The sequence below is a fragment of the Halictus rubicundus genome, chromosome 12 (genome assembly GCF_050948215.1).
Source record: "Halictus rubicundus isolate RS-2024b chromosome 12, iyHalRubi1_principal, whole genome shotgun sequence".
Taxonomy (NCBI): Eukaryota; Metazoa; Arthropoda; class Insecta; order Hymenoptera; family Halictidae; genus Halictus; species Halictus rubicundus.
The window spans coordinates 10,137,933-10,165,656 of NC_135160.1; the positions used below are offsets into that span (position 1 = coordinate 10,137,933).

Consider the following 27,724-nt stretch of genomic DNA (forward strand, 5'->3'; position numbering starts at 1 on the left):
CCCATGTAAATCAAATCGATATTTAAGTCCCTAAAAGATCGTAGTGTATTTTCATTCCTGTGAACTAAAATTATTTCAAATTATTTTATATCTTTAAAATTATGAAATTTCCTCGAATCGATAATCGAATTACGGGTTTCCTGTACCGTAACCTTCGTTTCGGCTTTGGAGCGGTCTCGGTTTATTGGGAACTGGAGTTTGCGGTGGAGTTGTTCGAAATATCCGTCTCGGTTTGCAAAATTTAGGCGAGTTATATGCCCGCGTTGAAAGCGACAAGCTGCCACTAAAAAATTATCGTCGACTACCGTCAACGCAGCGGACTGGTGGATGCGCAGTCGAGAAGTTTACGATGCGTCAATAGCTATTGTTCGTTGGGACGCTAACAGGAAGGATTTTATTTAGTCGTGATCGTCCCACGGTCTCTAAACAACGACCGTGTCATAAACCGGGTTTCTATTCGAACACGTTCGTCATCCTGTTGTCTAACCCTTCAGGTAACAAACTAATTTAAATAACCAACAGAACGGAAAGATGCGCACTAAAAAACTTGTCTGAAAAAATGTATCAAGTATGGACAGGAATTAAAGGATAAATGATCTTGACAAAAGAAACCTTGCTGGGAACGATTGCATAAGCAAATGAGCCCACGCAAACAAATAGTGTCGCCGTCTACGGGACCGTTGGCGTTGCCGAAGTTAAACCCACAACTTCCTATCGATTCTATAAGTGGGATATTCGCCTAATCTAACTCGGACCAAAAATGGATTTCCTTCAACTTGTTTCAGACGAAAATAATCAGTATGTAAGAAAACATAAATTCCGGTAGAACATTCGTCTAAACACATTCGTGCACGTGAGAGGTGAGAGTATATCAAAGATTAATCCGAAAACATTGAACAAAGTTTTCCCACACGAGGTTTCGTTTTCGAGAAAAACGGATTCGAAAGTTCGCGAGGAACGCGCAGTATTGAATCGGTGGCGGCCGGCGCGTCTGTCCGTGGCTGACCGTTTCTACTTCACCTTAACACGGTGAACCCCCCTGTAACGCGCAGCAAAAATTGCGATTTGTTTTCACCTGATTCGTACTAATTCCGAGTTTCTAGCAACGCGATTTCCACGTACAGACGTGTACAATGTACGCGCGCTGGGGAATTTTCAAACTCGAGCGTCTCAAAAACGAAGGCTTGAAGAAAACTTTATTCCACACTTTCGACTCATTTTCTCGTACAGAATCGTCCCCTTGAATGTTGCACGGATAAACCAATCCTGTTACCAATTTCCATGGGTTTATAAATAAGCATGACTTTGTCTAGGTGAAACAGAGTGGACACAGGGTTAGCTCGTATTGCAAGTCAGTGGGCGAGGGAGAAATTAAGTGCCGAAATCAGCGTCGACTGGTGTGAGGCAAACAGTGCTCGGTGGCGTGGAGAAGCGGCGATATCATCCCTTATCAAGAATGGTCGGTGAAAAGCGAGCGAGGGTCTCGGGGAAAAAAGTAGTACGCCGAGTACTCGCGACACGTCGAGGTCTCGCGTCCTTGCCAGTTACCCCCACCGGCGAGTAGTAGTACTCGCGCCGGAGTGGGATTTTCCTCCCCACCACGGTTTCCACTGGTCGCTGGCTAACCCCCACCGCTCTGCGTTCCCTCTGCGCCTGCAGCGGTATGTAAGAGGCCGCACATGTTTCCCCGCGTTCCAGTCTGGCAGCGGCACTCGTGGGTGACTGTTCGTGGCGGATTTCGCGTAACAGTTCCCGTTACGGATCGGTCTCGCGCAGCGAAGGACGTTACAGGGACACACGTGTGTGCTATATAGAAAATACACACAGACGCACCCAAATATATATATATACCACCCTATACACTACCGTTAATATATAGATCAGGTAGAGAAACCCAATACGGTGTGTGCGTATGTGTGCGCGCGTGTGTGTGTGTGTGTATGTTTGTGTGTGCCCAGAGAGTTGACTAGCGCGCGCGCGCAAAGGACGAGTTCTTTCCTGGCAGTGCTACGCTCGAGAGCCGACACGACAGATCGCGAACGTCGTTGCGCCGACACGCAACAGAGACACCTAGACCTCCTAGAAAAACCGACGGACCAGACGGTCGAGCGCCGTAACGGCCAGTAGTACTCGAGCTGCTCCAGTGACAACAACACCCGTCCGAGACCGGACGTGTCCGACGCGCACCATCCCCCCTACATATACACATATATAGATCTTTCTTTTTTTTTTACTTTTATACAAGTTTTTTGATACGAAACGGACGAAAACCCGTTCAGACCCACTCGGTTTTTCACGGTGAGAGTCGTTCGCGCGGATGACAGCAACGCCGAACAGTGCCCGAGAAGGAAAATTTAGTGCTGTACCTGGTGGCCACGCAGACCGAGTGTTGGATACAAGGATATTCCGGGGTTGTTACGGGAACTAGTGATCTACCCGCTGACGTCGCCTACGTGCTTTCGTGATTCGATCCAGCTACGAGAATAGTGCTCGCGACCGAGACACACGTGAGTATCGGATCCAGCGCTCACTCGCTCGCTCATCGTCTTGCTTTCTTGCTCGCTCGCTCGCTCGCTCGCTCCAGATACACGCGCGAATTAAGCACGCCTGAACGTCAACGAACACGTTCAGCCGCGCACTTCTCGCGGTAATTTATGCGCGCGTACCGATCCTATAACGTGTCACGCGATCGCCCAGTTTCTGCAGGAACGTCCCTTCGCGATTTCCACCCTGAAGCGGATAAAGATATTCTGGATTTTACCGTCGTGATCGAGATTAGACACTAAGTGTATCGATCGAATTTTCTCATTTTAATTTTACACAGTTTATTAACGCTTTCCAGAAAGCTTCTAAATGTATTGGGAAGAAGCTTTGGAAATTTGTTTTACAGAAAGAAATTATTTGCTGACCTTTACCTTAACAAATTTACCAAGTCCCTAATTCCGAATCGTTCCTTTTCGAAAGAGTATCAGGTAGATTGCCGATCTTGAAGGTTACATAAAATATTAATTAATAATTCTTTTACTGTTTTTACCGTTTCGTGTTTGACTTGCGCATTTTTGTCATAAATGCGTAACATCTGGAGTCTGCAGATCAGTGATGCTCTTTTTTAATGTAGACAAAAATATAAGTAGCCTTGAACAACAACAATTTTAACCTTCAACAACACCAAGCACGAAATCGTCGGAAGTGTGTCAAAAAATTCATGCGTCTGACGCCTGCAACGCACGTTGTTGAAGTGTACAGCGAAAGTGGGTGAAATATTATCGCAGGATCTTCGGTGCAACTATTTTCCGAGCAGCGTGCGAGGGTTAATCGATTGTGCCGTTGCGTTCGTGTACGTAGAGCAACGTTTGATGATTCATCGATGTCAATGAATGTTATGCGCAGTGTGCACGAACTGCTCAGCTGATTTGAAAATATTGCGGTTTATTTTGTTCCAAGTTTTGGTTGTGGATCCGCGAGGTGCGAGAAAATGTTGAACACTGTGATTAGCGAGGAATGTCCCAGAAATAATATTTATACGTTATTCCGGGATTTTTCGAAAGATCTAGGAAAGTAGAGATTCGCGCAGCCAATTGTTTATTTCGCAGTGTTATCGATTCATTCAGCTGATTCGTGACAATTTATCGTGTTACACAAGAAAGGTGAGGTCTCGCAGAATATAGCAGAAATTATCAAGAATCGACTTTCTCCTGGGAGGTTTAAATTAATTCTAGATGCGCAAAAAATGTTCGAACCATTTTTTGTTAGGTAAAGCGCACTGTGTGCAGAAAATATAATACATGATAAAATTCTTTAAATTACTTCATCGTTGCCTTCGTTAACCGTACAGAATGCGATCAAGACATCTCATTTTGAACGTGCCATGCAACCCCTAGTACTGCGTAATAATTACCCCTAATTGGTCACCGTACAATCGCGTGTTTTAATCATCTCTTCGGCGCTGTTTTGATGTATTCTGTTATCGAGCGTGTTTCTCGGTTCTCCGTAACAATATTTCAATGCAACGAACTTTCCCGACTCTGCATACGTCATCGAGGCAATTGTTTACATTCTCAAGCGATCATTTTCCTTCAACGCTGCTTGCAGGCATTTCAAGTTTAATGCTCTTTGCACAGTTTCCTTTTTAGATTTTCTTCTTCGTAGTGATCGTGAAGGTGCAATTGAATTCGTTAAAATTGTTTTGTCTTCAAAATGAGTAGCATTAAGGGATTAAAAAACTGTAGTGGTACTCCAATAGTACAATAACCACGTGGTCTCGTGGCTTCTCTTACATTTATTCGAACTAAAAAAATTCCTCGAAAACTGTTACTTCGAGCTACGCTATTTTTCATTTCGAATCAAAATGCCCTCGAGCCTGTTCGAATGCTTTCGCGAGCGTCGTTTCGATACTAGCCGTTCCTCCGCCGATGTAAAATTGGAGAACATCGATCCGGTGGAAAAACCGAACCGCATTTTTTCCGCGAGTATCTCGTTGAAAAAATGTAACGATGCGCAATGGTATCGCGAACGGTGGATGCCGTAGGAGCGGGGTAGGCTAATGGAAAACTGGCTGTGGATGTATTTACGCGAGCAATTATCGATCGAGCGCGCGCGCCTGCATTCAAATTGAGGTTTCGCGGTGGCGCAGGGGGATGTCACGGAGAGGAATAGTAGTCGAGTAGGCGAGAGAGCGCGAGCGGTGTCGAGTCATCGGAGGCGGTGTTAGCTAGCGTTCGGGAATGCGGCCCCATTTTAAATCGGCGATCGGAGCCGTTGGTCGTCGATCGCGATCCAGAAATCGCGGCGAGAGAGCAGCCGGCGTGTTTCGTTTTTCCGTCAAGGTCGCCGCGTCGCAAGCGATCTGGAGCGACAACGGTGACTCAGCCTCGTCAACGTTACATCAAATAAACATGCCTATTACGACAAATTACGTTAAGGTCGCGTACACCGTCTGGAACGAGCATTTCCTAACGCGGAAATAGCGATTTCCATTCGCGGATCGACGCCTCGGGTACACGTGGACGTTAACGCGTTCAACGGGTTAACAGATTCGATCGGCTAACCGGGTCAAGGGAGCCGTGTACCAATTCTCTCCGCGGTTCATGATCGTTTGTCACTATGCGCTCTTGGAAAACGTCCGAAAGGTGACGCTTTTCTTACCCGTATCCCTGCAAAGCGTGCTGTAGAGTAATGTTTATTTTTCCAGTTGGACCCCTTTCCTCTGGTCCCTGGGAGCAGAAATTTTTCTTTGTCAATGTGGTAAAAATTTTGCTTCGGTACAGTATAATATCTAGAAAATCTTTGTCTCTTTCTCTGAATTTTTCTTCCAAGGAAACAGTGCGTTAGGTATGTTTTGATCCACCACGGAAACTGTAGATAATTCATTAAAAATTACATAAAGAGGGTTTTCTGTGTCAGTCTTTTTTTGCAAGCTATGAATGCACAAAGGTTTGCAGCCTAGTTTCCAGTACAGACACGCTAATTGAATATGCAAATCGAGATGGATACTCGCCTTGAAAATATCACGGCTGACTCCTGTGTGTCGTTTCTCTTTCATTTCTATTGTATTTCCGTATCATACGAAACATAAAAGTGAAATTTAATCGAACACCCTCGCTGAAAGGTATCAATGGAAGAAAACATGCGTTGCAGCAGAAATGCACATGCCCTGTTTCAATTGTCTGCGGTTACAAGGTGTCGGTAATTATTCGGAAAATATTTGTTAAGCCACTTCAAACTGGCGCTTTACGCCATTGTACGCTCAGTACTCATTCCGGAATGAATTTTCCATTTCTAGATTTTTTCGTGTTTCTTGTTCTTCCTGCTGAATGAATTTTCTCAATTGAATTACAAGCAGTCGGCATTAAAATTTCTAATTTTCCAGCCACCAGTTATGCATTAGACTGCCAACAAAGTTCTTTTCCACTCGGTGGTGCAGATAGGTTATCAGAATTCGTGACGATATTACTCTTCCGTTCACGGAGTTCATTTTTTGTGCATCTTGGAATATTTCGCCTGCCAATACCATTCGCTTGTCTTCTGTGTATCTCCGTTTCGAATGTGTTAGGTTTTTAAAACGGACATTAACCGTTGATGACTTAATGAATATTTCCAATGCACCAACTGCGGGCAGAAGTTTCGAGACATTGGGTGCTCCAAATTTTTCGATTGCAGTCTATCGATATATTTTACAGGGATAAATAGACTGCGGATCTTTGTGCAAAATAAAAATTCCTGCGTTCACTGCAAAACGCAGGAGTCGCTTAGGAATGTGCTTCTTCGCTTAATAATTTAAGTAGGGTGTAAGTAATGTCTGAACACAAATTTTTTGTCTAAATGCATAAAATCCGCAATCGATTTCTGAATTTAGAAATTAATATTGCACGAATACAGCTCGACTGGGGGTAAATCAGCAATATTATAATTAGTGTTCTTTTTTTTTACCGAATCTCTCGACCAAACTTAAATACATCTAAAGTTGCACATAATATTGAAAAAATGGAGCTCGATTGGAGCTCTGCGAAGGAATTACAGGAAGTAGATCAGCAATATTCGCGTTTAATGAACTTTTTACTGTGATTAAGCTGTGCTACGAGGTGCAATTAGTTTCCCTATTGTTCTCACAATTTTTCCCTGCAACGGTTTTTCCCATTTGCATCGACAGAGGATGCCGACAAATTTCATCCGGGGAAAAACGGGCCACGCGGTGTGCTCGAAATTTCGAAACCCCATTTCTCCCATCGATCGGGCCCCGGTTATTTGCACGGTAAATACACAGTCGCGCCCGAAACGCGATTGGCGCGAATCCTCGAATTATTTCGATGGTATTTCCGAAGGAATGGAATCGCGAGCCAATTAATCGGCATTTTCGACTTAATTAACCGTTAAAAAGCGCAACGATGCGGATCATGAATAACTCGCGGCGTAAACAGTTTTATCGGGCCCCCGTGGTCCCCCACCACCGTCCATACATGAAATTGTTCCTCGACGGGCAACATTGTCGCTCGTAAATCTCTTTTTTTTCCCTCGCTCCACGGTTTCAATTTTTTCCACGATTTAGTCACGCGAGTCAAGGAAAACGGAATTCAATAGTCCTATCAACGCTGGAAGGATATATATATATATATACATGTATATATAAGAGAGAGAGATATATATATAGATACGCATTCATTCGTCCCTCTGCCTGCCCGCCATTGAGTGGCACGAGGCAAACGAATTATCCAACTCGTGCCGTCCATCGAAATCGGATTATCGTCGATTCCTCTTCATCCCTCTGCCCCCGCCATCCCCTTTCCGCCCGATATATCGATTTTCGAGGCTATGTACCGGCAACTTATTTCCCCGGCCCCGGCGGTGCCGTAAACATTCAGCTCTCTAAGCATTCGTCGCGCAGATTAATCACGGTTTAATTGGAAAATCTGACTCGGTAAATAAAGCGTTTGAACCCCGCGCAAACACGATTCCGGCGTCCGTGTCGCCGCGCTCGTAATTATATTCAACTTATCGGTAAACATTGGAGGACGCGATCAGAAATCGGCTCGCAGTGTCCGCTGCGCGTGTTCCGCGTGGAAATTCATTTTGAACTGCTCCCCGTTGAACGGGCCATATCCACGATCCAATAAAAATCGATCCGCTTCGCTGTTCTCGAAATTGCTAGTCGTATTACACTGTCCACTTTTAAAAACCGTCTTGTTTCAAAACTCATTGTACCACACGCTGATGCTCACACAAGTTTCGTCAAAAGTATCGTGAATTATTAAAATACTTTGAGCGACAAAATTACTGGAATGTTGAAGGGACGTGATGTGAGAAATAAGGGTAGATTCTAATATGCAGGAAAATTTCCGCAGGTAACGCGCGATTAGGAAAACGATAAATTACAATCGAGGATCGAGACGAGGGTTCCCATCCGACTTCCACGGTTATGGGGGTTGTTCCCTGTTCAAAACTATGGGACTCGGTAGGCTCCACTCGTTGTCGCTCGGAGATTTAATTATCGCGCCGGTGCTGCGAGAACGCTTCGTTTCTAATACTGGCGCGATTCGGAGAAAACGCGAGCAGTTAACGCGAGTCCGCGCGCTTCCCCGCTCCGCTCCGCTCCGCTCCGCTCCGCTCCGCTCCGCTCCGCTCGCCCGAAAATTAATATGCCGTTATTGAAGGCCCAGGGAATTTCGTCCCGGCAATAAATTCCGCTTCCGCGTCGGGTTCCTACGCGACGAAAGCAAGATTAAACGTAGTCACCGTGGAAAAAAGAGGACGGGCCCTGGCGAAACGAGGGTTGCGACGAAGAGCGGGGAGAACCGGGGCCGCGTTTAGTCGGGTATAAAATCAATCGTGTGCTCGGGAAGCAACGACGGGCTCGCCGCGTCTCGTCGTAATTAGTGTCCTCTGCTAATTATCGTGCCGCGCGAGATTCGCCTTTTCGTTAATGTCGCTGCGAAGCGCGCGATCACGGCGAACGAATTCTCTCCGAGGAAAAGACGCGGGAAGGTTACGAAAAGAGGCAGAATTTCTTCGCCAATTTATCGCGAATTTTTCCGCGAAACTGCGGGGTTAAATGGCGGCCACTTCGCGAAACGCTCGAAAACTGGAGCGATTTTATACCCGAGAGCGTTACGTTACCGTTCGCACAGTTGTTACGGTTTCAAATGTTTCTGTGCCTGCACGAAACATTTTCTGTCTGTTTCCTACTATTTTTGCTTCTCTTTCTTGCGACCATTATATCCGAAATAGTGATGCAGATTGTTGGAATCGTTTTTCGAAAATTGTCTCCGTTGGTTGCGAGATACAGGAGCAACGTAAACATTTATTTCTCTCTTTGTTAGGTATTTTGAACTAGTGATCTCCTGGGATCGAAGTTTGGATTTTCGGCATTTTCACGCCAAAATCTACAGGATTACATAAAAGAAAGTTAAAAATTTCTGGTTTTCCGAGGCAAAGTTTAGCCCTGTGTTATAATAACAGGGTTGTATTTATCCAGATTTCGTACGATTTTTATAGCACGTACTAAAAGATTGCGTAGAAAATATTTGTATAATTTCAGTAATTTTGTGGGAGAAAGAATGTGGAAATCCGTTTTTTTCGCGGACTCGAGAAAAACGTTCGGTACAGTTTTGCATTTGATCTAATTTCTGTTGTAAGCGCATCAGGTCCGCAGTCAATTACACGATTGTGAGAAAGGTCTGTGGGATATAAGTGTCAAATTTCCGGTCGAATTGAATGCGAGGAGCAAGTGTGAATATTGTCGAGAATCAGGGGGGGGGGGGGTTTCATTTGAAACGAGTGGAAATGGCGCGAGTCGAGTGCGTCACCGGTGTTAATATTTACCCCCGTGAAAGACAGATTAAAACGGAGAACCGTGAAATAGGGAGAAAGTAATTGCTTTCGCCGGCGTGATAGCGCGTTCCCATTGAGGAACAAAGCGATTCAGAAATAACGAGGCGCGTGAAACAGTCGAAGCTAAAAATAATGCTCTCCCCGGTGCCGCGGCGCGGCGGCGTGACCTAATTAATCCGAGGAAACGAATTATCGCTCAATTACTCGCCGCGCCGGAGAGTTTCTATAATCCCGTGGCGACGCGACGCGACGCGACGCACGTGCGGCGATTTGTATCGCGTGGCGTGCTCGCGAGCAGACAATGTTTCGCCGACTTTTTGCGCTTGGCCACTGTAATTGAAAAGCTGCCGTTCGAAAACGATGCAATTCCGCGGGCTACGCGTCCCTCGGCCGTTTTTCGTCCCGGTTGATTTACGCGGCGGTCGAGCCTCGCCGGTAGATCGCGTTGCACTAATTTCTTTTTGCCGATTTTTTCGGATCCGCTACCCTTTCGATCGACGGCGCGCCGGTTCAATATTTACGATCGGTTTTTCGATCTGCACGGTCTCGACGAGTTTTTGCGCTCGAGGAGAATGCGCGCGGAACACGTGTAGCAGGATACTTCTGCTAACGTGCAAGAGAAGCTGGAAAAACCATGATTTCTTGCGCGATCGGCGTTCACCGCTACCGGAACACGCTGCGCGCCGTTCAAGGCCACTCCCTCCGCTATGAATCTTCTCGCGACGGTCGAACAATGTGGCGCAGGACGATTCTTCACCAGAAAAGACTTTCTTCTCTCCCGTTGTCTGCGTTCCGCTCGATCCGATCGTGCATGCTAATCGAAATTGACCCAAAAAAAGCTTCCGTGGACCTCGAGCTCTCTCAGCATTTTCTAGACATACACTATCACCCGACGCGTAAATTAACGTCTCTTTTTCTCATCTGATACGTATTACGAAAGAATGACAATCGCCGGGAGGGAGGAGGGGTGGTGGAGAAAAAACGGTTTATGAATCCGAGGTTCACAGGCGAGAGGGCAGAGTCTGTGCAACGGTTTCCATGAAGACATTGATGAATGGAAACACTCCGAGCGATGAGAACGTTTTCAAGTTCGTCTGAGTCGGTTCTAATTGAGATTGTCTCTTAAATGACACGTGTCCTTAGTGTTCCTTTTTACGGAGCACCCTGTATGCTCACAATGACGTACACTCACCCGTCTACTTACACAAAGTACCTTTTCCTTTCTCCCTTTGACTTCGCGTCGTTTCAATGGCCGCGTGTGTCGGCAGTTAAAGGAAAAGAAAATTCAAACTGCTTCTAAATTTCGTGTTGCAAGTTTTGGGGGCTCGTTGTAAAGAGGAAGCTTCGATCTCCGAACCTGTGCTGGACACAAGCGCGAAAGAAATTTTCTAACCGTTTTTCGAGACCTTTCGATTCGCAAATTGTTTCGTGGTGTTCCAGCCGGTATGCAAAAATATTTTAGACGGAGACGAGCAAGTAGCGAAAGCACACGGATGCTTCAAGCTTTGAAATGCGACGAGAAATTAAAACAGTTTCAATTTTTGGAAAATCGGAAAATCCTCGGAACGCTGCCTGGAGCGATCGCGTTTCGACATCGGCCGTTCGCGGAGGAATATAAATATCTCGTTGGCAAACGCGATAATACGCGGCGCAGCTATTGTCGCGACGGCGCAACGTGTGCGGGCGTTAATTAAAACGGTACGGGCCGAACTACTCGCCCGCATTCCCGTGTTTGTTGAAACTGCGCGAGCAACAACAAACGGTGCGCGCCAGCGAGAGATACAGCGTGTGTAACGTTGCCCGTCACCTTTCGAACGGAAGCTCAAACTTAGCTCGGCTGCTCGTCATCTCCACCACCACCACCACCTCGTCGTCTACGTCTATGACTCGAAGAAACACAAGTAATATCTATTTCACCGTTTCGCACATTTCCCGGAAAGCAGTTTCCGCGAAACGCGCCACGGAAACGGACAAAGGAATTTCTTTCTCGGTGGAAAGAACACACGAGTGTAGTTTCTTTTCAAAAATAAGATACATACAGGAAAATTATACGCGAGATCGCCGTTCACCCGAGGCGAGAATGTTGCAAAATTCATGAAGAAAACGTTCTGCAGACGTAGACAATCGACGAATTTCTTTTTTAAATTTCCCTCGCATGGAAGAGCATTTTTTCGAAAACCAGGTATGTAGAGGAAATGGTACACGAGATCGACATTCATGTGCGAACATGTTGCAAAATTCATGCAGTGTTCCAAATAGGCAAGGGATGAATGTCGTTTTACATTTCTCTCGCGGTGGAAACATAGGTGCATCTTCCGAAGACAAGACAGTTACAGGAAATGATACGCGAGATTGGCACTTAAAAATGTTACAAAATTCGTGGAGAGCATGTTTCCGTCGATCCGACGGGTATTTTCCCGATTCGTGTTCCTCTTCCCCAAAACAGTGACAGAATCAGGTGCACACACTGCCGATCATTATCGCCGCTTTTTATACGGCAACTAAGCAATTTGGGATGGTTAACAAACACCGCGATAGCATTCGTGCGCCGTTACCTCTCGCTTTGTATCGACCACTTCCGGTATAACATTGAATTAAACGATCATTCGCGTTACATTACGCTCGAATAGGAAACGGAGTTTCCGTTGAATAACGTGGTTTAAATAATTGTTAGCGCTGTAAAAGCAGCCGAAATGATGCAGCCGTTAATGCGCGAACACATATCGACGCGTGCTCGACCTCGCACGCTTAACAACGAACCCCGAATTGTATTAAATCGACCCGCAATTAGCTCGCGGACGGAGAAAGAAGAAGCAATTCGCACGGCTGAAAAACGGTTCGATCAACAAACGGCGATGCACGTCGCGACAGAGGAGCGCAGGAATGCGCGTCGAGGGTCGGGTTTTTGCGAGACGAAAATCGTCAAAATGGGCGACCGTTCCGTTTCGCGTGGCGGCGTTGAAGCGCGCGTTGCAACGGCCGTTGCGTTAGGATCGGCGTGCTCGTGACGCAAGCGGGGTTTATTGATTCGCAGAATCCAATATAACGAAGCCAACCACGGGAGAGAGGGGTATCTGCCCGTGGTTTTATAGGCCGTACGTATTGTTGGCAAAAATCGTCGTCTGAGGTCGCGTTCGACGATCGATTCCCGGCGTCCCATATTTCGCCGAGTCGCGACCATGCTCGCCGGCAACTCTTCCACGAAATCCTCCGCGAAATCGACGCTTACGAGCCGAAGAATTTACATAATCGATTGCGAAACCGAGGAACGCGTGAACGTCGCTTGGGCGTTACGCACCGGGCCGCGTGGCGTCGCGGCGCGGATTGCTTCTCGAAAACTGCAGTCTACCCTTAGGACACGATGACAGTTTCTCCTCGTATCGAACATTGGTGCGTTATGCAATTAATTACCTCTCGGAAACAGTTGCACGGAAGATCCTACGATTGATGGGTTTCTTTTTTTTTTTTTTGCTGTGCGCGCCTTGGATCGACACGTTTCGTTCGTGATGTCGTGTCGCGAAGAAACGCGTGTTGCGGCACGGGCAGAGGGGCACTGAAAGTTTTGTGGAATCTGCAATAAGGAAGTAGGCGAATGTTTACTCTGTGGAACGCACGGGGGTTAGGAAGAATAATATTGCATAATTTTGAAAGCGACAGTAAACGTGAGACTTGAACTTTTACGGGACTTGATGACGAAGATAGTAGTATCAAAGTACGGTTGAATGGACGATCGAGGGCTTGCAAGGTTTTCGTACTTTGTTTCTGTATGCTTGACTATTCGTACAAAATAAAAATTGTCCAATTGTGAGAACAGGAAGTTAAATGAAAACGTACATTTTCTTACAATAATTTTAACGATTCATTTTTGCCATGGAAATATAATATCAGTCTACTTTTCGTACTTTGTTTCTTTATGCTAGACTATTCATACAAAATAAAAATTGTCCAATTGTGAGAACAGGAAGTTAAATGAAAACGTACATTTTCTTGCAATAATTTTAACGATTCATTTTTGCCATAGAAATATAAAATCAGTCTACTTTTCGTACTTTGTTTCTGTATGCTAGACTATTCGTACAAAATAAAAATTGTCCAATTGTGAGAACAGGAAGTTAAATGAAAACGTACATTTTCTTGCAATAATTTTAACGATTCATTTTTGTCATAGAAATATGAAACCAGTCTACTTGGTAAAATTGTTTACGTGTACACTAAAATCTTTTACTATATAATGTTCCTCCGAGACTCGAGAGCTTACTGGAAACGAATTTAACCCAACAAATTAGTTATTGCGAGTAAGGTCTGAGAAAAAGGAATAGCAACTAACATATTGCCTTCTTCAGAGTCTCGTCTAGAGTTGCGAGGCCGAAGAAGCCGGTAAAAATTCATCCGCGGGGGTACCAGACCGAAAAAATAATTAGATCTTGGCTCAGCCTCCTTCCGTTTCACTGAAAAGGTATCTCCGCGTGCCAGTTTCACGGATGGCGGAAGAAACAATGATAAAAAGAAAAGAAAAGAAAGGGAAAAAAATACATTCTACACGGTCCCGTGGTGTTCGTCAAGAGTCTCGGGGGGAGGGGAGGGGCGACTGGCGAGACAGAGGTTACACGGGGATTTGCGAGCAATTATTTCGGACGTATTGTGCGACGTGATCGCGGGCACAATGTGAACGGGGGCTGGACTGATGCGTCGGTGTTTACCGTAATAAATTCCCATGAGACACGTTATTGCTTGTTTCAAGCTCGTTATCAAGCGTAACAGCTTTTATTTCACCTTGTCCCGAGTCGGCCAGGAGGGGTTGCACATTTTTCGAGGGCGCCGCGCGCGCGACCAAGAGAATCACAGGACGAGAGAGAGAGAGAGAGAGGGGGGGGAGAACTCGGGGCTCGTTAAGGGCCCTCGAGAAAATGACGGGGTTGCCAAACGAATCTCGAGTTTGCCCTGTAGTTCAGCGTAATTTTAACCCTCGGACGCGTAACGCGCGCGCGTGTTTGCTTTGGCAATTTCGCCTCGTTTCGCAGCGCCGAGCGCGCTCGGCTCGAGCCCGCGATCGAAATTACACGAGTTCGCGGTGTTTCGCGCGAGCGGCCAAACGTGTTTCGGTAAGGTTAGACAGCGCGGGCATCGATATTGACCCGCGAACCTAACTCCGATGATTAACCAGGCTACCGGTTCCGCCTCGTTAAATCCCTCGCGTCGGTGGTTCCGAGGCATCCGAGATTCGACGCGATTTTTGCGAATTTCTTTAAGGGAAACTGTGAGCTTCGCACACTTGGTCTTTTCCTCGATTGTTCCGGCCATCTTGAAGTAGTGCCCAGAATTGTTTGTGAGCGATTCGATCGAGAATTCGCGGAGTTATGGCTGGTAACGTGTGCCTGAAAAGAGGCTCCGTAAAAGACTGGTTCTTCTGTCGGTAGCTAAGAGAAAATGCTAGTTCCATGCACCTTTTGTGCTATTTCTGACGATCGTAAAGTTTTCAATAGAACATATAAGCTAGATATATGTATAGATAAGAAGATACAAGGTATATGTGCTTTCTCTAATAGCTATACACCTATAGGAAGAATTCTGTGCACATGTGATAGATTCTCTTTGAAGTCTTCGTAACGAGTCCGACTCGATCCTATAGAACCGGAAGACTAATCTATAAAATCGTCGTCGGTGATAAGGCTCTAGACGACATCAAACGTCCTGACAGGATACATAAAGTGTTCAGAAAAGGGAGGGGGATATGATCAAAAGAAGGGACAATCTGAAACACCTGATCAACTTCGTCTTATCTAATCGTCTTCGAGCAGATAGGGCCGACGAAAACTTCGTGAAGAGGAGGTGGGACGTTTATCGTAGGGTAATTGTAGTTTTACCGCACCCCCGCTCCCTAATCTGGCGGGTCTGTGGAAACAGCGTCGAGACGGCCGAAGAGGGGTGACGAGCTCGAACGGGGCCGTCGCGTCATAGCGTCTCACGTAGTTTCCCACGGTTGTCGCTGAAAAGTAAAAGTGGATCGGGACACACGATCGAGGGTAGTTCTCGGAAGAACAACCCCCCCGACACACGGTATCGCGGAATGCCAGTTGGCGGCGTCGAGTGACCCAGTGGCCCGTTTTCCATGCGATTTACACGACCCTCCAAGTTCAAAGTGGTTGAGGCAAGTCGTGCATGAGCATTATCGGCTCTATAGCCGAGAGAGGCAGGTGCTTCGCGTCCGTGTTCTAAACGAAGCCTTTCTCTGCCCTATGGCCTCGTGACAGGCCCGAGACGACTTACAAAGAAGGCCGTTGAAAAACTCGGCAATAATTATCCGCTGTGCGCAACGCGCGACGCGCGACGCGCGGTTTACACCGGCGTGGACGCCGTAATCGTACGCCGCCATCTTGCCGGCGAATATTCCTCCGTCGAAGGAACGCAATTGCTTTTAATTACCGGACAATCTGGACGGCGTCCACGTGGAAATGCATTGCTCAACCGGAACGTCCCTATTCGGACATTTCCGCGAACACTTCGAGCATCCCCTTTTTATCACCAACCCCTGCTTGGTGAAACGATTTTTTTTTTTTTTTTGGAAATTATCTTAACGTTAGTTGCTCAAGCTGCAATCAGATTGTTTTCGCAGAGTTTTCCAGAGACCTGGATTTTCTGAAAAACTTTTCAAACCAATATATCCATTTGTACTTGTTGCAAATCTGTTTTTTATCGCACAATGTTAACATGTTTTAGGACGATCAATCGTTTCGTCCACGAGGTAAATATCTCATTGTGCCAATTTTTCTAAAATGGTCGATAGAAATGGAACTTCCTTCAGAACACACGATGTTTGTTCGACAAGCACAATGTCCCCTTAAGAAAGTTATTCCAACAGTCTGTGGACATTGCAATTGTATTGAGTAGGTGTAATTTGGAGCAGTAGGCACAGATTAAATGAATTGAAAGGTTAAAATTATCGAAGAAATTGGCTCCTTTCAACATAACAATTATGCAGAGCATTGTAAGAATTATGTTCGACTCTTTTCACATGGATATTGTTCTCTAACCACGTTCACCCTTGTTCCCAAATATTCAGAGCTCGGATGAAGAAGCACGGATGGCTAAAGTTTCTGCAAAAATCGCCAGGTCTTTGAAAGTATTTTTATGAAAGCAATTGGACATGCTACGAACGCGATGGAGGTCCCGACGCTTGCGTAACTGATATTTCCGTGAAACGCCGCTAATTCGCGAGTCAGTGCTCGAAACGCGAAAAGCGGGATAGTCGGGGTGAGGGGGAGGGGAAGAGGGGCTACGTGACGCAGCCAGGGAACGTTCCCACGGGTCTGACGGTGTCCCGGGCATTAAACGCAGTCGAAAAGTCCGAATCTTCTAGTCGATGCAGATAAGCGAGCGGGGGAAAGGTCCGCGATTATCGGCGTTTTCGCCGGAACTGCGCAGAAACGCCGGCATAGCAAATACCGTCGAAACGAGTCGAGGGCGGCCGTTCTCCACCAAATAACTTCGGCAGCCGTCTGTTTGAACAGTCTGTCGATTCCGGATCTTATCGGGCGTCGTGTTCTCTTTTTTTTATTCCGCTCTTTTTTCGGTTTTCAAAAGCGAGCCTCGAACAACCACCGAGAAACGTGGTGGTTTTTTCGCGATCATCGATCGTCGAGCGTGTACGCGCGCGCGCGCGAACGCGTTTCGTTTTCTAGCTTTGTTTATCCGCCCGATGACTATACCGTCCCGTTCCGCTCGCGGTCGATTTCGCGAACAGACGAATTATGACCCCGTCGACCGGATTAAAACGCGACCATAAACACCGGGCACGCGGCGACGTTAACGGCCAGGGCGTTAGCTAACAACGAACGATTTTTCGATGCTGGTTTATCGAGACTTCCCGACGGTTCGATACTGTTAGGGGAGCGCGCATGCTGCGCGGAAATTGCGCTCCCGTTTTCCCGAAAGAAGAGATTTTTGCAATTGTTGTTCGCTGCACTCTTGTGTCTGTATTTCGGGACTCTAATTATAACCTCTCGGAAGTTCTAGCTCGATCTTTAAATTTCAATTTCTCTATTTTTTTTGTTTCGTCCTGAAGTTATCCTTAAATGTATGAAAATGAAAAGTATGTTTCACTGTTCACAAAAATTGCAATAGCAGTTTACGAATCATCGGTTCGATTCCATGACGTGTAATATTCGTCATGCACGGCTAAGAGGTTAAAAGATAAGCTTGTGGTTTATACAAATTTAAATATAGATACAGATACATTATTTGTCTGCATTAGATGCCAACTGTGCTATAATTACATCCTTAAAACGTTCACGTCCCTGAAGAATGTATACACATAGACTGGTGCAGAGATAATGTTTCTAATCAGTCTAAAATAACAGCACTGTTTAAGATTTCATACGAGACATAATCGTTTAAAAACGATGCATTATGTAAGTACACCTTTGAATTGTACAAACAAGAAACGCTAAAGAACAGAGTACACAAGCTCGTTTAACCTTTTGCACTCGAAGCTATTTCAATGCCAAAACGAAACGTTTCTTCCGATCTAGAATATTTCTATGTATTTTTCTTTTTCAAATAATACATACGAAAATGGTGCAATTTACTCGTACAATACTGAAATGTTCAGTGATTTATTAAATACAAACAGATTTAATACTGTAAAAAATATTTCGAATGATGATACAAAGATGAGATATTACAATTAACCACAGAAATTAAAAGTCCCTTTATCAATATTCACCTTAGTATAAATAAATCAAAATCTTCTACTTGGAAACTCAAATTTTCCGACAGCTGTGTGCCATTATTTTTAGAGCAACGTCAGAATATTTTGAAACGATTGACTAATCTGTTTACTATTCGTCGGTGACAAAAGTCGTTTTGTTGGAAACGTGTTTAAAGTATTAAAGTCCTCCGCATTGCTTCGAAACTCGCTCAGTTCGAAATGCTTTCGAAAGATGCTAAAAAGAGATAGATCTTTTGAAACTCCTACGGAGGAACAACCCGTGAAGGAGAATTGTAGAAAAACATAATAACCGGCTGTCGCAAGTCCGGCGAAGTTTGGTGAAAGGTTGTCGACTTGGCTAGGTAAAATTCCACGTTTCTGTGGTGAATTTCGTAAGCGGCCGCGCGCGTTTACCCTTATCTCACGGAACGGCCGAGCCGTGGTAATCATAAAGAATTATCAGGAAGATTATGACGATCTCGCGTGATGATAATTAACCTTGATCCGATAACGGGAGTCCTTAAGCACGAGCCGGATCGCGAAATTGTATGACTCTTTTAGCGGGCCGCGCCCACGGACTTCCCCTGTTCTTTATTCGAACACCTTAAAGGTGAACCGCTCACGTTCCCGTGTTGTTTCTTAAACATTCGGCCGTCCAATAATCTCGCTCTTTGCGTATCGTTTCGACTCTCTTGGGTCCATTTTGACCCACGGCTAACAATCAGGTTAAGTCATTAACCCCTTAACTTGTACGCTCGAGTTAATTCGAGCGCGCTAAACAGGCCAAACTGTGCACACTCGAGATAATTCGAGCGGCGTTGTATTTTATGCTGCTATAATTTTTCACACTCGAATATAATCGAGAATTGAAAATAACAATGTGAAAGCAAAGAAAAAAAATCGTTTTATTCTTATATCTTATTTATTCAATATTTATATTATATCTTATTTATTCGATATTTATATTATATCTTATTTATTCAAGAATAAAATATAGCCTTTTTCCATGGAACAAAAGAGCAGTATAACAAAAATTGATCTTTTTGTGGCCGGTTTTTTTTTTAACTGTGCGTTAAGGGTTTAAATTGTATTAGATTCAATGAAAAGGATGAACGTCGATCAGAGAAAACTATGTAAAAAATAATTGACACTGAAGAATTTAAATAGGTCTAATCATGCCTAATAATAATGTCTGTGTTTTGCTACAAAGGCCCTCAAGTGAATTGGATGAATATTAATAGCTGTCAGCACGTATCAAAGATGAAAACCGGTATTTCTAACATATGAAAATTGAACGTTCTAAACCTGTGTTTATAGGAAGCGTTTAATTTACTTGCATGTCTGTTCACAATACAAATCGTGTATAGCACCAGGTTAAATGTTTAGCGTAACCGGTGATTTTTATCTACCAAAAACGATAAGTGCCTTCAAATATTTGGATCGGATAAACACGTGGCTACTGTGTATTAACAATAAAATAGCTAGCCAAGAAGGAAGATAGTACTTTGTACTTCAACTAAGAACACTTTATGCTTTATCTAATCTTCGAGTGAGGGAAGAGTTATTCCCCGCCGATTACGGTGTTCATTACGAGGTTTACCACACTTGGAGACCTTCGCGATCTATTTTTTCGAATGAATAATTCAAACGCTACAGTCTCGTATGACGCGGATACAACGCATTTCGTTTCTCATCGTTAGACAGCGGATTTTTATGCAATACAAAAAAGGCTGGTGAAATCTGTTCCTTCACGTTCCACAATTAATTTTATTACTGTAGTTGCGAATGACGCGAATCGTTTCCTTTTAACTTCAGTGAATACAGTGTTTACTCTATATATTTCCCACAAGCCTAGTCGATAGAAGTCACAGAACTATCCCCACTACCGCGAAGTATACCCCGCGAGGGGTCATGAACCGAGGCCTCTAGTTTCGTTGTTTTTTTTTTTTCTACGTTCGGCGTGGATCAATGAATAGTATCTCCTGTCCGATATATGTCCCTGGATAAACCCGTGTTTTGGACATACATCGAGTAAACGTTGTACATCAATTTTTCATTGCCAAAGGAGGAATCTACAAAGTTAACCCTTTGCGCTCGGCGCTATTTTCATTCTAAAACTAAATTTGTCTTCCGTCTTAGAATATTTTCATTTTATTCGTACGAAACTGATCCGATTTCCACATATAATATTTAAATGTTTAGTAATCTGTTAAATACAAATTTCGTAATGTAACAAATATTTTGTAAAATTTCTCGCAATTTCTTCGAAATAATACCGCAATAATTTCTAGTGGTGCTTCAGAGTCACCACTCGAGTGCAAAGGGTTAATTGTACAACTTCCCGTCACAGTGGGACAATGTATCGCCGAGAAACAAATAAAATTCTGAAGAAACGTACGATTCAATAAAATTGTGTCTGTCGATGTATCGGTAATTAACCGAAGTTCAAATGCAATACTTTCACCGTGTTCCTATTAGCGCCCAAAGTGACCAACCTGAAAGCACGAGTCCGGTCAAGGGTTAAAGCACGAGTATAGTGATTCCCAGGGCCCTCCACCCCCCGGCCCGGTATGAACCGACGTTATCTCGCCGCGCTGTTATCTAAAGCGATACGCTTTCGGGTGCAATTATCTCGGCGGGGGAAAAAAGCGAATCCGTTTCGAAGGGCCAGACGAAAGAAGGGGGGGGGAAGGGTCGTAGGAGAAGGGCGGCGCAAGAACTGGAGCGAACCTGCGGCCGAAAGCAAAAGAGGAACACACGCTCGGGCATTCGGTGGCACGAGATAACCCCGGCAGGTTAAAGGGTTGCGGTTCACGATCGATGTTATCACGAAATTGGGATCGTGGGCGCGCGATCCCGTCTCTGATAACGTTTCGCCCGTGGCCCCCTCTCTCCGCGTCCTCCTCCCGTGATATCAGTACATCCGGCTGTCCTTCTCTGCCGCGGCTGATCGCGGCTGCGTAATATCGCTCGACGACGTTAATCGCGATAGAGCCGTTATATCGCGATATGCGTGCGTGCACGCGCGTAAAACGCCGCGATAAACTTCACCTCGAACGGATAATTTCCACGCCACTCCCCCGACCGCACACCCCCGAGCCCGGATTTTAGGGGTTAGTTTCAATAAAACCGCAGATAATGCCCCTCGTTCGAAGGTTTCCGGGATTTCCATCCCCACCACCACCCTCGACGATTCGCTATTGGCTTCAGTATAATTCTGCACCTAGAACCGTTTATACATTTTTATTCGTGATTGTTTCCAGCAGAGGCCCGTAGAATAATGCCCAGAGAAAAGACAACTATTGCATTTTATAATTTTTATAAAATAGTGGGCCTGCTAATGATCGTCTCGCATGAAAAAATAGAGAAAATGGTAGAGTCCATATGTGTACAGGTTTTTCAAAGTGAGATTTATCTTTGTGTGTGCCTATTCCAGTATTAGTTGCCTCGTTGTCTTCACGGTGTCGGAGTGAAGCGGGGGCGCGATCGAATTAGAAGTCGGTGAACGAAAACGTTACTTTTAATTGACACGCGGCCACGAATTAATTGGAACACGCCTCGGAGACGAAAAAAAAAATATATATATAAAAGAGGTGAACGAGGGAACGGAATAATTGTTGTTCCTGTTAGCGTCGTTATCGGGAGAACCTCGCGTCACCGTGGAAATTGACATCTGTCGCAACTTGTCACTTGTATGCTCGTCGCGCGCGTTATCGCCGGGCGCCTACTGTATCGCAAAGCGTGTACCGGTTTTGTCGGGTTTCATAAAATTCGCCGAGATAAACGCTCGGTTCCTAGTTCCACCGTTTCGTGGCACGTTCCGCTCGGTCTTCGAACGATCGACGAAAAAATCCGACCGTTGCCAGCAGCTCCACTTCTCCCCCAATTACTGTGGGGGACCCATTGCCTGCATCAACGATACTTACTTTTAAAGCACAGGGAATATTAGAGAACAGAAATAGAGAAATAGAGAAATAGAGAATATTAAATGTTTTACCATTAAAATCAGCTGATATATATGGTATATATCCCGTCTTTAATATTCATTACGCTTCAAAAATAAGTGCAACTAATGTAGGCACAGTGATTGGTACCCCCACGGTAACTGGGTCCCTTACCCTGTGAGAGCCAGAAATTAGCAAAATTAAATTTACTTTTTTTCAGTTCCAAACGAAACATTTATTCTCAATAATATTTTATAGGAAATTATAGAAAATTTCATTTACAGAAAGTTATAGAAAATTTCATTTACAGAAAATTTTATTATAAATTGGTTTAATGCACATGTTTTTCGTTAATTCGATACCAACATTCATCCGATATGATTCGTAACATATTAATGGTGCTAAACTCGTGAAAATCGGAACATAGGCGTAGAAATGTACAAAACGAAGAAGAAAACAAAGTGTCAACGAAAGACTGAATAGAGCACAGGCATGTACGTACGTTCCTAACATTCCTCGTCCCGTTCGCTCGAGACAAAGCAAAGAAACCATCCGACGTTAATTCCCTCATCGCAGACTCCGCGCGGAACGAATGCGTGCGACGAATTGTCTTTGGCACAAACAAGTTGCGCAATTGGTAACTTGTTACGAATAATTGCATGCAAATTGGAGTCGCAACTGTTAGACCGTGGCATTCGAAAGAACGCGTGTAACGCGTCTATTGTCCTCCGCAGCACTCGTTGACGAACAACTCGTCCAAGGAAACCAGCTACCACTCGCACCGTTTTGTGCGGAAAACCTTGTCAGAAACCGCGAAAATTTTCTAGCCGTCTTTCTCGTTGGCTCGCTTCTCGTTAGTGTCATTTATTTTGGCCGATCTCTGGCCGGCGTGTGGGGAAGTCGCATATAGAAGATTGCAATTACAGAGCCAAGAAAATCGAAATTATAAAAATACCCAAGATATTTAAGAAAATGTGTTCTCTAAATATGTGATGGCTAAAAAAAATAATTTGTAGAATTTGGTGACGCAAGAAGAGTAGGTCACTGAAATTGTTGAGCCAAATTTAAGAAATTGGAAGTTACCTAGATATTTCAGAAAACATGTTTCTAATCCCCAGCTTTAACACTTTGACTGCCATGTCACCCATATGTGGAATTATTTGTCCAAGATTCATCGTACCAAATTTGATTAGGATCTGTAAAATGCAAGGAAGTTGGAGAACTACTCTATATCATGCATTTATTTTTTTCAATTTTTATTTCATTAAAAAGCTTGCATTGGTGGAATTTTTGAGGTTTCTAGTTTGGCAGGCAACGTGTTAAGGGCTGATCTCGTCCCGTCGCTGTTGACAATAGCCGCCAATCAAAACGACTATGTATCGCACATTCTGCGAACTATAATTCGCTATAATGCACTGAGGTTTCAGCAGAGTCTGTGCAACTCGGTGGCGTCCCCTTGCAAACAAGTACGTCACCGAAGGGTTCTAAAAGTGGCCGAGGATGCGCGAGCTGCTCGCGCGAGCAGCAAAACAATTTTCGCGTTTAATTGTCGTTAAGAGGCAGTGTGGGAACAAACATATGAGTCACTGTTTAAAGTTTGAGAGCCGCCGAGCCTCGGCAAACGCAGCGTCACAAGTCGGGGGAGGAGGGGAGGATTCTTATTGAGTCTCGAGCCCGCCTTGACACAGACTCAACCGCGAAATAGATGGAAAGCTCGGACGCGGACCTTGGCAGTCCAAGTGGGTAATGCAAAGTAGCATTTCGGCCGGGCCAACTTGGCCAAATATCGGCCATTTCGGTGTACACATCGGAATGCTGGTTTAATCGCGCAGCGAATCGATACGGATTCCGCGCGCGGCTCTCCCCCGGATCGAACACGGCAGAACAAACGAGAAAATCAGGATCCCCGGGTATCGATCGTTGAACCATCCGCTATCGGTGAACGATTCGCGCTAGTCGAAGACGCGTCGGATCGAGGAGACATCCGGATCATCGATAAAAACCGCGACGCGAGATCGTATCGAAGCTCCGACGCGACGTTTACGCGCGTTCCGCGCGGCAATTATTTTCCAGCGCAGACAAGGTAATTTATGGTCGGCTGTAAACTCGGCGAGGCTTTTCGCGAATGTCAGGCTTCGCGACTCGACGAATCACTCGGTGGCTCGGAATTTTTTGACGGTGTCTGCGTGTTTCATCGGTTTCTGATGATGTGCGACGCTCTGTTCTGGATGAAAAAGAAGCGTGCTTTATTTATACTTGCGGTGTTACTAGAACGGGGCGAGATAGTCTTTTTCTGTAGTGTACTCTTCTTTTTCCAGTCTTTCTAGTCTCCATGCTCTTTTCCATGCTTTTATACTTTTTTTCTGACTCGAAAGTACTATTTTCTGTCTAGTTGTTTCTGCTCGTATACCTTTCTTGCTCTACTCAAGTGCTTCTTCTGTTGCTTATTTTACACGTTTTTCTTTCTATTCTGATATCCTTTTGTCCTTTTCTTTTTCTACTCGTCTATCCATATTCTTTCATATTCTGTTCTTTTACTTAACCACATTTCTGTCCTCTTTAAAATGAATCTTGAATTTTTTCTTCACTCAAATATACTTATATTCTCTACACAAATACAGTCTTCCCTTCTCTGGGGTACATTTTTCCCTAACCAGCATTTTTCTATTTATTTAAATGCTTTTTTCTTTTCGATCATATGCCCACACCTTCCTAATCAAATTTTCTTCTCACTCGTGTACTTTTCATTTTGCAATGATGTATACTTGTATTTTCTTCTTCGTGCCCTTTTTTTCTTAAATACGTGTTTCTCTTCGATCAACAGAAACTTGAATATAATTTTTAAATACTCTCTATTTCACCGTCTAATCGAATACCACCAAATTCGGCTCCGTTCGCGCGCCCTTTCCGCTGCACCCGCGACCCCAGCGAAATAAATTCCGTTTGTCACGGCGGCGCACCGCAATCAACCATAATCTCGTCGCGCGACAGCCTCGAACTCGTTACGATTATTGCTCAAACAATCGTCTGAGGCGAAGTTGTGCAACCCACGGCCACGATAAATCGTAACGAGCATGGCCCCCTTAGCTATGTAGCACCGGTGCGTTTCGTTATCTCGAGACACGTGATAAAAATTCGTTGCTCGGTGATAACCGTCGGGGAAAGACGTTTCCATGGGAGGATGTCGTTACTTGGAAACGTTATCCGACCACGATAATTCGTCTCCTTTTTTTTCTCTCTTTTGGAAAGCATTGCGTCATGGGAAAGGAACGAACCGTTATCAGTTCGAGCTCCAATTTTTATGAGTGGATTTGGAAAAAAATTATTTAATCCGTCCGTTAACTTCGACGCACCAGGGTCGATCCTTATCATTCTTCGTGCTTTCTGGATCTTTGTCGAGCTTGGGAAATCTCTTGATTAATCTTGCTGCGTTCTTGAAGCCTTGTTCTTGAGCCAGTCACACTATCATTTCCTCGACGTTATTGCACGCTTTGTGATCAATAGACTGCAAATGCATTTATGACGGGGACGAATAGGTGCAGTTTAGTGCAGTGGCAAGATTTCAGAATATCAATGCATTAGTTGTGGCTTATTAAAATTATTCGAGGAGGAAAGAAATTTCTTGTTTGGCTCCTGTTTCTGGCAATATCTAAGTTGCATGAAAATCCACAGTCTAGCGACCAAATTATTAGCGTACAAAAAATATATTTACAGTGTTTACTCTATATATGTCCCAAATGCCTAGCCGATAAAAGTCCCAGAACAGGAGAGCAGTATCTCCTGGCCGTGGATTTATGTCCGTGTTTTGGACATATGTCGAGTAAACACTGTATTACTAGATTGCGGATTTGATGCGTTTATGATAAGAATGAATTATTTTCAACTTATTAAAATTATTACAAAGAAGAAAGAATTTTTGCAGCGATGCAGAAAGTTTCTATATTGCACAAAAACTCTATTTATTACACATATGCCAAATTGCATTGTGTGTTTGCATTTTGATACTCCGTAAAACTCTTTGTAAAAGTAGCAAGACTTCAGTGTAGCCAGATTTTGTAAAAATGTATTGTTACGATGTAAACTCAGGTATCCAAACGAACCATGCGAGCGTACATTACCATTCTCATTTATTCGCGTTCTTATCCTTCGAAAAATCTGTCTACGTTACAAAAAGGTACGACACAGTGAACACCGCGTCAGGGTCAAAAGCGAATTTCGTTTTGCAAAATACGAGCGTGTTTATCGCCGCGCGAATTCACCGAAGGCTTCGAACAGGTTTAAGGCCAGCTCGGCGAAACTGAAACGACGGGCTTCGGTCCCGATAAGATTACATAAACTTTCTGCGAAAATCCATGAATTAATATTGTTGCAGACGATCGTCGACTCAACGTCGATGACTCACGGTCGGAACCGTTTAATGCACCGTTATTTATTCGGGACCGTTGACGAGGCGATAATATTCGCACGGTAAAAAATAGCAATATATCCGCCGAATAACCTTAAGCCGTTGGCACGATCTCGCAACAAATCGACTGTGTGTTTGTGTGGAGGGTTGCTCGGTGTCTCTCGAAAGGTCGATTCATTTTCCGCGGATGCAGCTGCAGAAATGGCGGCGCGCTCGAGCGTCCCCGTTCAAGAGCAGAAGCTGAAGAGAGCCTGAGCGCCGGCCAACCCCGAAATCACCGCTGCCAAGCGAATCGCGCCGCAATTACGGGCCGGGGAATAAAGAATCCGAGCTTAACGGCCGGTCCGGCCAACATTTCGTACAGTCGATAGCTGCGGATACACCGCCATAGCTCTATATTCGGTAAACGTTCTCGAATTATCTAAACATAGTCGGCCTCGACGAGAATAGATATCCATGTCTGTCTAGTACCATTAACGCACCAACCTCTCCGCGTTTAGTCGAATAACAATTTCGCACTTTACCCCGCGGGTTGCAGACGTAATTACGCGCTCGCTGCTCTTACCCGGAAACAAACATCATCCTTCCTCTGGTTTTTAGCGAATTGAAACGTTTGCGGCACGAAAGCCAGCTCCACATTCACTGTTGTATATTCTACGGTTGACTCCCGTACAACGCGATCCAAAAATCGATTAAAACGACTTTACATATACATCTCTTCTGTGGCAGTAAGTGTACGATCTTCTTGAACAATGTTTTCTACATTTACTGTCATGTAACAGTCTTTCTAAGCAGTATTTTTCAAGTGATGAATATACTGTGGATTTTTATGTAAAATTTCTTAAGTCAATTCGCAGGAACAGAAATTCTCTGAAAATGTATTTTTCCTGGCATTTTAAGAAGCTGGAAATACTGAAATAATAGTAAAAAATTCTTCTAACGTTTTTTCGCAATTTTAAAATCCACGGTCTAGTAATAAGTATTGTGGTTTCGCAACAGATATCATTGTACCATACAGGCTGAATGAGAATCGAATTATAAACTGTGAATTTATATTCCGCTGTATTAATAAAATATTATTCTTTATCCATCGTTATTCATTATTTACAATGTCTGTCAAGAGAAACGTTACTAATTGTTCCGTCTCTTTTCTGTTACAGGTAAGCAATTTTCTTTTCCTCCATCGTCGAAGTCAGTCGCAAAATCATAAAATTCCTCCCATGAGTGAGTACACAACTTTTCGTCACTTTCGAAGCATTAGGCTTCAGCGTGCTGCAAGCACCGACGTCATTTATGATGGAAAGAATTGTTCGGATTACATGCACGTGGTCACGATGCATCCAC

The 27,724-nt window shown here is 44.5% G+C and overlaps 1 protein-coding gene across 11 annotated transcripts in view; it reads left to right on the forward strand.

Moving 5' to 3' along the window:
• LOC143359908 (uncharacterized) overlaps positions 1-27,724 on the forward strand; it is a 146,698-nt gene that overhangs the window by 74,917 nt on the left and 44,057 nt on the right. For 2 of the 11 annotated variants that reach the window (XM_076798267.1, XM_076798279.1), the window contains exon 1: positions 1,671-2,507. The exons of 8 other annotated variants lie outside the window; for them this stretch is intronic. The gene's annotated coding sequence lies outside the window, so the exon portion shown is untranslated. Of the gene's footprint in view, positions 1-1,670; positions 2,508-27,540; positions 27,605-27,724 lie in introns of those variants that run through there. One more of the 11 variants, XM_076798278.1, reaches the window with a different exon arrangement.